The sequence below is a fragment of the Pteropus medius genome, unplaced genomic scaffold (assembly GCF_902729225.1).
Source record: "Pteropus medius unplaced genomic scaffold, Ma_sr-lr_union100, whole genome shotgun sequence".
NCBI classification, from domain to species: domain Eukaryota; kingdom Metazoa; phylum Chordata; class Mammalia; order Chiroptera; family Pteropodidae; genus Pteropus; species Pteropus medius.
In genome coordinates, this window is record NW_024354503.1 from 14,604,744 (window position 1) to 14,614,052 (window position 9,309).

Consider the following 9,309-nt stretch of genomic DNA (forward strand, 5'->3'; position numbering starts at 1 on the left):
ACTCTGTCCACAGCTCCACGTCAGGGCTCATGGGCAGCCGGAATCCACCCTTAGGCCACCTGGAATCACGGTGACTTTAATGTAAAATCATTTTTTCTCATTTGCTGCTCCAAGGAGACATGACTGCCTTCAGTTCCCCTCATAAAGTCTCTTCTAATCCTTAGCAGTGGTCTCACCTATAATGCACCCCCCACCCCTGCTTTTTTGGGGGAGTTTTAGGGAGGGCATCCCTGTGCATTAGCTCATCTAACCGCTGAGGATAGCATTGAGGTCAACCCTGAGCCTTTTCCCCAGGCAGGACAGGCCAATTCCTTTCCTTTCCCTCTCAGGCCTGTATTTGTCCTCCATGTGGCCTCTGCTGCCCTACCTGACCTCTCGCCAACTTCTTGTGACCAAAAGTGGACCTGCTGAGGGCCTGGCCTGCCTGGGACATCAGGCTAAACCTTGGCCACCCCCACCCTGCCAGTTCTCTCCACTGCTCTCTCCAAGAGTGTTTATGTTACTTGACCTTTAGGGTCCCCAAGGACTGGGGCTGCTGTTCTGGGGTGAGGAGCCAGACAGAGCTCTTTCCCTAAATTCGCACAATAGGCCAGTTGATGGCGGCTCTTTGTTCCTTACACCCCAGGGCAGGGTTTCAACATCAGCAATGATGAACACAGATGGTTTCTTGAGCACTTGCACTGTATCACACACTTGAGAAGCACATCACAGGGTTTGGCTCCCTGAATTCTCATGATAACCAGGTGAGGTGGCTTCCACTGTTATCTCTACTTCATAGGCGAGAAATTCCAGACACAGAGAGGGGCTGCTGCCATGTGGAAGCTGTGGGTTTTTAAAATCATTTCACATTTGCCTTGAGTCGTGAGGCAGTAAACACCCATTCCTAAAGCACGGATGGAAAAACCAAGAGTCGGACATGCACAGTGGGTCAGGTCAGCCACCCTGCTTTCCCCACACTCCCCAGGCTGGCTGGCTGTCCCTTGAAACATTACATAGGTTATTTCCTTCCTTTTGGATATCTCTCCTCATCTTACCCTTTATCTGATTTTCCCTCCTTGCATACCTCCCTTCATTCTTTCCTTTTTAATTCATCCATCCATCCATCCGTCCGTCCGTCCGTCCATCCATCCGTCCGTCCGTTTCCAGCTACCACTGGAGCTAAGTCTTCCCAACAGAGCCCCCCGTGGCCTTGCAGGGCATGCGGAATGAAGTGCTCCTGTAAGGGATGTCTTCTCTTTCAGGCACCCATCTGTCCCACCCCACCCTTTATCAGAGTTAAGTTTGTTTTACACAAGATAGACATACATTTTTTTGCTCATGTATTTGAAGTCTGGAGGTAAATATTCCTGGGCTGGTTTGACAGCCACATGCTGTCTCCTTCTTTCTTATTGATCTGCTAGGTGTAGTTTCCATTTCCAAGGTCATGTCATTGCTCAAGATGGCTCCTGGAGCTCCGGCCAGCAGGAAGGAGGAAGAAAGAGCTGAAGAAGAACATGCTCCTTCTCTTTAAGGAAACTTCCTGGAAATCATGCACTGCTTACATCTCACTGGTGAACATAGTCACAGAGTCACACTTAGCTGAGAGGGAAGTTGGGTAATAGAGTCTTTCTGTGGAGTCTTTCTTTCTATGGGATCTGGCTGAAAACTGGGAAGAAGAGACAAATGGATGCTGGGAGACCATGTCCACCACAAGGCCCTTGTTCCCTTTAGTTTGCAATTGGCAGAGGGACTGTGGGGCCTTCCAAACTCCCTTCCTCAAGCAACCTGGTTCTCTCCCTTCTCTGAAGCTTCAGTTCTTCCCTGATATTGAGCTATTAATGGCAACAGCACAATGCCCAGGATGGGTGCCATTGGCTCTTGTCCACCCACTGCAGCTCCAGGCCACCACACTCATTTATTCTCGTGGTAGCCTGACAGGCAGCTAGTCTTAGCCTCATTTTACAGTTAAGGGAATTGAGGCCCAGAGAGGTTGGACAACTTTCCTAAGAGCACCCAGCCAGGCTGTGAACCCAGCTCTTGTGTGTTCCTTTTCTTTCCTGTTGAGCCTTCTTTATAGGAATGGATGCCCTTGGCCTTCTCAGGGTCTGACAGGAGGAAATGGAATAACCTGGGTCCCAGGAGTAGCCTGTCTGGGAGGAGAGGGCAGGCAGGAGTGTGATCTCAGTCTACAGGTGTCTCCTCAGCACTTACTCAGTACCATGGTCAGTGAACACGTCTGAACAGGGTCTGCTGACGGGCTTGGGGATTTCTGCTGGCGCCAGAAGCCGGCCACTGTAGCCACATCCTCAGATGCCACTTTCCCCAGCATGAACATCCTGGGGATGGCCACCCAGTGGGGAGGAAGGGCAGGGATAGTCTGCCTTCGCCACTTCCCCTTTTTCCCTTCCTCCCACCCTGTTGGGGGAAGGGGCAGCAGGGACTGAAGCAGGTGCAGCTGGGCTGCTGGGCGGGGCGTGGGGGAGATGAGGGGGTGGGGTGGGGGAGGTTAGGGTGTACAACCAGCTCTGAGGGAAAGAGAAAAGACTCTGGGCTTCTCAGGCAGTCCAGGGCCATCTAGGCCGTCCCCTTGCCTCTGAGATGGACAATCCTTGCTTGCTGCTGACCCCTAATGGTGAGGTCATTGCTCTGGCCTTAGGGTTCAGGGGAAGGTGCTCTGTGCGTAAGCACGGTCACAGCTGTGACATGTGGTTAGTAATGTTACTGTAATATCTGCTCCCCAATCTCTAGCCAAGAGGAAAGGCTCATGAGCTGTGAGTCACAGCTGGCGGTCGACTGTGGGGCAGGCCACGTGCACGGGGCTCCGATGGCGATGTGCTGGGGATGGTCTGAGACCCAGACATGACCTCTGCCCTCTGGGAGTTCCCGCCGGAAATAAGTGATGAGTAGGAAGAAAGATGTGAGACTGGAAGCCCCTGCTCCCTGCCTATCTCCACCAGGAAGTCTTTCTTGATTAACTGCTTTGGAATTGCTCTGGGGTTGACCTCGAGCTCCTAGCTTTGGCAAAAAGGACTTATTTTTACTTTACCATCCCTCCAAGTCTGAGCGCTGAGCACCTGTGGGTTCTGTCTTAGGGGCAAGGGTGTGGACAGGAATATGGTGGTTTCATTTAAGTCATTCATTCATTCAACAAATGTGCCAGGTGCTCAGGATATACTGGTGAACTCCACAGACTCAGTCTTGCTCTCATAGAGCCTGGAGAAGGAGAGACTCAAAGCAAATGGTCACACGAATATAAAAGAATTAGAAACCGGGCATGGGGAGGGCAGGGCCTGGGGCTGGAGGGCGATGGTCAGGGGGCTTCCTGTGGCTGGACCACTCCCGGTGGGTGCTGATCCCCCTGGCAGCCCTTCCTCCACCGACAAAGTTTCTGCGGGGAGATGGCTGGCCTGCACGGTGGCACCGTGCCCACCAATGGGGGCCGTGCCAAGTGTGATGTGATGTGTGCTGATCGCTTTCCCCTCCTCACTGAAGATGAGTGTCTGCTGCCCCCGCAGCACAGGGAGCCTGAGGCGATTCTCCCATCATGTCCAGGGGGTTTGGGGGAGATGTCAGAGTCGGTGAGGGTTTCCCTGTGCAACAGGCAGAGGGGCCAGTCTAAAAGACCCCCCAGCAAAGAGCTAGTCCTCCACCCCAAGTTAATGGGGCTCCTAGGCACTGTCCGGGGTGTCAGTCCCCTCTGCTTCTCACTTGCCCTGCCACAATGGACAGAGGAGGTGGCCCATTGACCCTGTGGCTCCTCTCACCCTCCATGCTTTGAACCTCTCACTCCAAGACATGTTAGAGACATGTTGTCTTGCCCTCTTTTGCCCCACTCTGCCTGTTTAGGCCCCAGTTCCAAGAGAGAGAGAGAGAACGAGAGGTTCTGGGGTGACAGTAGGTACAGAAGCAGAGATGCTTCCATTCCTCCAGAAATAACCAGTGCATATGGCTGCACTCTGTCTCCCTATTCTTTCTGTGGGGTCCTGCTGTCTGAGATAGGGGCTGCGCTGGGCAGAAGGAGTTTCAAAGCTGGGGTAGCTATGTATTTAAATATAGACTCTTAGGTCTATATGCCCCGTTCACAGACTCCAATTCTCTAGGTCTGAAAGGATCTGAGGACTCTGCATTTAAAAAAGTTCATCAGTGTTTGTGACCTCAGTGGCCAAGGTTTCGCTCCACTTTTGAGGGAGGAGCTCACATTCTGGAAGCAGGAAATCTTGAGTTCAGACCCCTGCTCCTCCTCTTGTTCTCTGAGTGGCTTTGGACACTTAACTCTTGAGGCCTTGATGTTCTCATCTGTAGAGTGGGACAACAAGACCTACCATGAAGACTAAATGGACAAGTGCAGGTAAAGCACCGGCATCAGGCCTGGCACATAGCAGGTGCCCCCAAAATAGTGTTCATTCTCATGATTTTCCCAGGCTGTCTTCAAATATAGCCGGTTCATTCACTCTCTGGGCAGGGTTAGGGTCCCTTGTCCCTCCTACCACTTGGGGATCCTGGAGGGGTGAAAGAGGGGATTGAGAGGTTGGGAGTAATGGATGTGCAAGGGGAAGCTCCCCAGAGGCTGCTACTGCTGTTGCTGGTGAGGGGAAGGGTGAAAATCCCTTACCCTCATTTAGTTCACAGGAACTCTCGTCTCAGAAATAATAATCTTAACCAAACAGCACTATGTGTTCAGGATTTGTTCCATTGACTAATGCAATTCTCATGAGGAAATGTTATCCCATTTTACAGTTGAGGAAACTGAGGGCACAGAGGGGTTAAGGAAGCTGCCAAGGTCACACAGCCAGTGATTGGCAAGGCTGGGGCTTGAACTCAGGCAGCCTGGATCTGAACCACTGCCTCTCTCTGGCACAGGACCCCCTGGGGAGAGGAATGGGTTGCCTTTCCTTCACTTCCTCTGTCGGGGATTCTGGGCCGAGATTGTCTGTGTGGGAAGAGGCAGGTTCCATCACACCTCTTGGGGTCTCCAAGAGGTGTGGAGCCCTGCCGCCTTCTCCTGGGCATCTCTGCTCCTCTCTGTTGCCACCTTCACCCTGCTCCTCCTTCTCCCACTCCCAGGTCAGTGTTCACTTTCTCCAGCTGTGAGCATCTGGACCCTCCAGGAGCTGTCTCTGGGTCTGCCTGCCCAGGCCACCTCTGCTCAGAGCCCAGGGATGAAGGAGAGGTGAGGAGCCTCCATCTGAGCTCCAACTTGAGCCCATGGCCTGAGACCAGTGGCCTCTGTCTACTGCTTCCTCAATCCTCAGGGTTTGGGGGGGTTGAGGACACTGGCCCCGCTTAAGCTGCTGTTTATGACCTGGTAAATCACTCATCAGCCCCACCCTCAGCCTTAATGAAGGACAGAGCCCACTAAGACACCCTGTTTAACCACATCATCTGTTTCCCTTTAGTGGAAATAGTGTCGCTGGCAAGCAAGAGCCCAGAGTGGGATGCTGTGGGGTGGGCTCAGGGGCTATTTTTCTCCTAGGAAATGACTTACCACTCACTCTGACCTCTACTGTGCCCCCATCCCTCAAAGGGAGAAGATGGCGGCCCCCAAAGGGCACAATTTTCTGTTCCATAGCAGCTAGCTTCTGCAGTAGGCTGGATGGGTTCATGGTGACTCAGAGGGGATGCAGCACCCTATTGCATGCAGGCTTCCTGGAGATTTGGGAGGCCTGCAGGCTTCCTGGAGATTTGAGAGGCCAGATGTCAGTGTCAACAAAGGTATCTGAGTACGGGAATGGGCAGGAGGCGAGGATGGGAAAAGGGAAGCCAGTGGGTTGGTGAGGTCACTCCCGAGCAAACCACATATTCTTTCATTGATCCATGGGTTTATCGAGCACTTCCCGAGTGCCTAGCATTGATTGGGCACAGAGACGTGTGAGGGAGAGGCTCTTCCTGGAGGAGGTGTGGGCTTACTTTCGTTCAAGGAATTAGCCCATTTCAGCTCCAGCTCTTTTCCGAGGTCAGCTCTCGAGGTCAGAGCCCTGGTGAGCGTGAGAGCTAGTGTGAACACTGGAGCCTGGCTTGGGGCTATAAATTGGAGAGGGATTAAGTTGGGGAAAGGAATCAGGAAGCAATAGGAATTGTTGGTAAAAAGGCTCAATGAACAAATGCTGAGATGGGGAAATCAGTGGGTAGTGTCAGGAACCTGTAGGGTAGCAGTAGGGCTGGGTAGCTGCCTGGTGTATGGCTGAGCGGACCCCACTCTGGTTTAAGCAGAAAGCACCTTCGTTCATTCTTCCTTCAAATATGTGAGCAATTACACAGTGTGCACATCGTCAGTGTCCACTTCTGCACCATGGCAGGCATCACTAGCCAATCAGAGCGCTGTCTCTGATTCAGAGTCCAGAAGCAGCCTCACGCTTTTTCTCGCACACTAACTGATCAGAGTTGACAAATGAAATGAAAATCTACTTACCACCCTGGATTAGGATTCATGCATGCACAAGGGTCTAAAGAAACCCTTAGAAAAAAAACCTCATCCAAAGGAGAGAGAGGTAGAAGACAATCCTGGCCGAGTGACAACAAGTCACTATCAAAGGGCAAAGGCAGTTATAAGCCAGGTGGTTATTGTCAGTGGACTTGCTCTGGTCCAGCTATCTGGTAGACTCATAACTGCAAGAGAGAGAGAGTGTGGGGGGAGAGAGAGAGAGAGAGAGAGAGAGAGAGAGAGAGAGAGAGAGAGAGAGAGAGAAAGGAGGGAGGGTGAGCGAGCAGAAGAGGGAGCCGGGAGTAGAATATAAGGCACTATGTACCAGGATCCATTGCAGAGGACAGAGTCCACTTTGGCAAGTTGAAATGGAAGGGATTTATTACAGAGTATAAAACGGCTATGGAACTATTGGGAGGGCCAAAGATATAGGCTTGAGGTTGAGCTTTCAAGAATGGCTCTCAAAGCCACACTGCAGAACTGGGCCACCAACGGAGCTGCGGCCTCTTTGGTAATCATGAGGTCACCAGCTCCAGGACCACATGCAGTACTGTGATCAGGAAGCTGCTCCTGCTGGCTGCTCCACACTGCACCTGCTGTGATCCACAGTAGTAGATAGACCTGCTGGTCTTTGCCTCTTGACCCCCTCTGCAGCAAAACAACAACAGCAGCAACAACAATAAAACAAATGCCACCCCTCCCCCTTGTTCCCAGAAGGCAGCAGAAGCTACAGAAGCACAGCCTTCCCGATCTCATGCAAGTGCATCTTACTGACTAAATCTGAACTTAAACCTTGAATCCTAATAATAGGAAGGGATACTGGGAAATGTAGTTTTACAAAAACTTTCCCTGTCTCTGCAGTCTAGGAAGGCACCCAGCAAAGGGTGGAATGGACCTTGAGAGCCAGTCCACCATATCCACTGCACACTGTCTCCTAAACTTCTACCAGATGCCAGGCACAAGCAGCTCTGTGCTTGGATCCTCTCAGAGGGGAATGGAATGGGGAGATGAATTTTCTCTTTACCACAGACCACTGCTCAGCTTTGTCACTTTGAGGGCTCAGGCACACCAGTGGTGCCCTTTGTGGGTTGTCCTGGGGGACTTTTGGCACCTGGTCATTGCACCAGCTGAGGAACTTCCTAGGCCTGTACGGGAATAGTTGGTAGGTCTTTGGAAGAAGCTGAAACAAGCAAATATTTGTTCTCAGGTTTTTATTAACTCCTGGCTAGATCCACCTTTGGAAATACTACTGTGAGCACCAACTATGAGCCAGGCATGGTGCAGGGTGTTGGAAATACAGAGAGGAATGGAATACAGCCCCGATTGTCTTTTGTGGTTCCTCATCTAGCCAAAGGAGAAATGTGGAAAGCAGATAATAAGATGCCCATGGTGCTGAGCGTGCACAAAGGAGGATAGGTCCAGGAGAGCGGGGGAATGTCCCAGGCGAGGTGATATTTGAGCTGACTCCTGGAAGGCCCGAGGATGCTGAGAGGAGGCCTGAGTGAGAAACAAGGGTACAAATGAAAAAGATACCATAATCTCAGAGAGTGGGCCGGAAGGGATGTGGAAAGTGAAAGAAGACAGCGTTTGAGAAACAAAACCAGTGACTTTTCATGGTCTGAGATTTAGCCTCCTCTTCCAGACCAGGCGGGGTGCTCCTGCACTAGGCACCTGCATCTGGCCAGCCCTGCAGTTTGTGCAGTTTGTGCTCTGCTCTCCTCCACAGGTGGCGGAATGGGGTTTGCTGTCTAGTACAGACTGCTGGGAATGACTCACAGCTGAGGAGGGGCTGGGAGAGCCATGGGCTGCTGCCTAGGCTGGAGGCTATGTGGAGGCCTCTCCCCCAAGGGTGGTGGCAGCAGAAGAAAGTAGCCCATGTGGGCAGGGCAGCCCCATCACTCCACCCCGGGCCTCCAGACATCAGGGCCAGGCGCTCAGTCAGAGGGAGTCAGTGGAACCCCCAAGCCCCCAGCACCCCTTGTGCTCTGCTTTCTGCCTCTCCCTCCCTGCATCCTACGCTATCCTGATGCCAGTCCTCCCTGGCTTGGGCGGCTGGGGGTACCCGTGGTGGGGTCATTACAGGACACGGCTGCCTGAGGGTCAGAATGGAGGAGGCCCAGCTGTCAGCTGGAACCCATCAGAGGCCAAACGAAGCCCTGGCAGCAGGCAGGAGGGGGAGGGCGGCTAATGAGAAAGGTGTCCCTGCAAGCTGCAGTGGCAAGGCTTTTCTTAACCCTTCCCACTCCTGTCACCAGGGTGTGTTCAGCATTTTCCATGGTGACAGGTGGCTCCAGGTCCTTGGTTCTTCAACCCAGGTTGGTGAGAATGAGATGGAGTTGATTTAATGGAGAGACTCTGTCTCTGCCTCAGGGAGCCCCTAGTCTGAAGGGAAAGAAACAACATAGCCCCTGTTTTCAGATGCAGCTCAGACCTGGTCTGAGTGGGGAGACGAGCCCTGCCCTCAGCTCAGGGTCAGAGATAGGGGAGGCTTTGCCTCCTCATTAAACTGAGAGATCAATACAATGGCACGACTTTTGACTTTCTAGGTGATTTTGTGAAGAATCAGCAATTTGAACACACGTACTCTTGCTCTCTAAAAACCCAGGAATGATGTGTCTGCAGATCCAGAGAGCTGTCGCTAGGGGACAGTTTTGTCTTGGTTGACCTCTTGGGGTCAGCTGCCCACCTCAGCCACCTGCTTTTCTGAGACCCCTCCTCATCCCCAACCCACTCAGCAAGTAGATTCTTCTCAAGAGCTGGTTCAACTCCTTCTTTGGTATCCAGGAACCTTACATAACTCATGGCTTTCAATTAACAATTAAACTTGGTGAGCAAGAGTACAAAAGGAAACATGTCTACGTGCAACTGGCCCTTCTTCAACGGTGTGGTTTAGATGTCTCTGATTTATT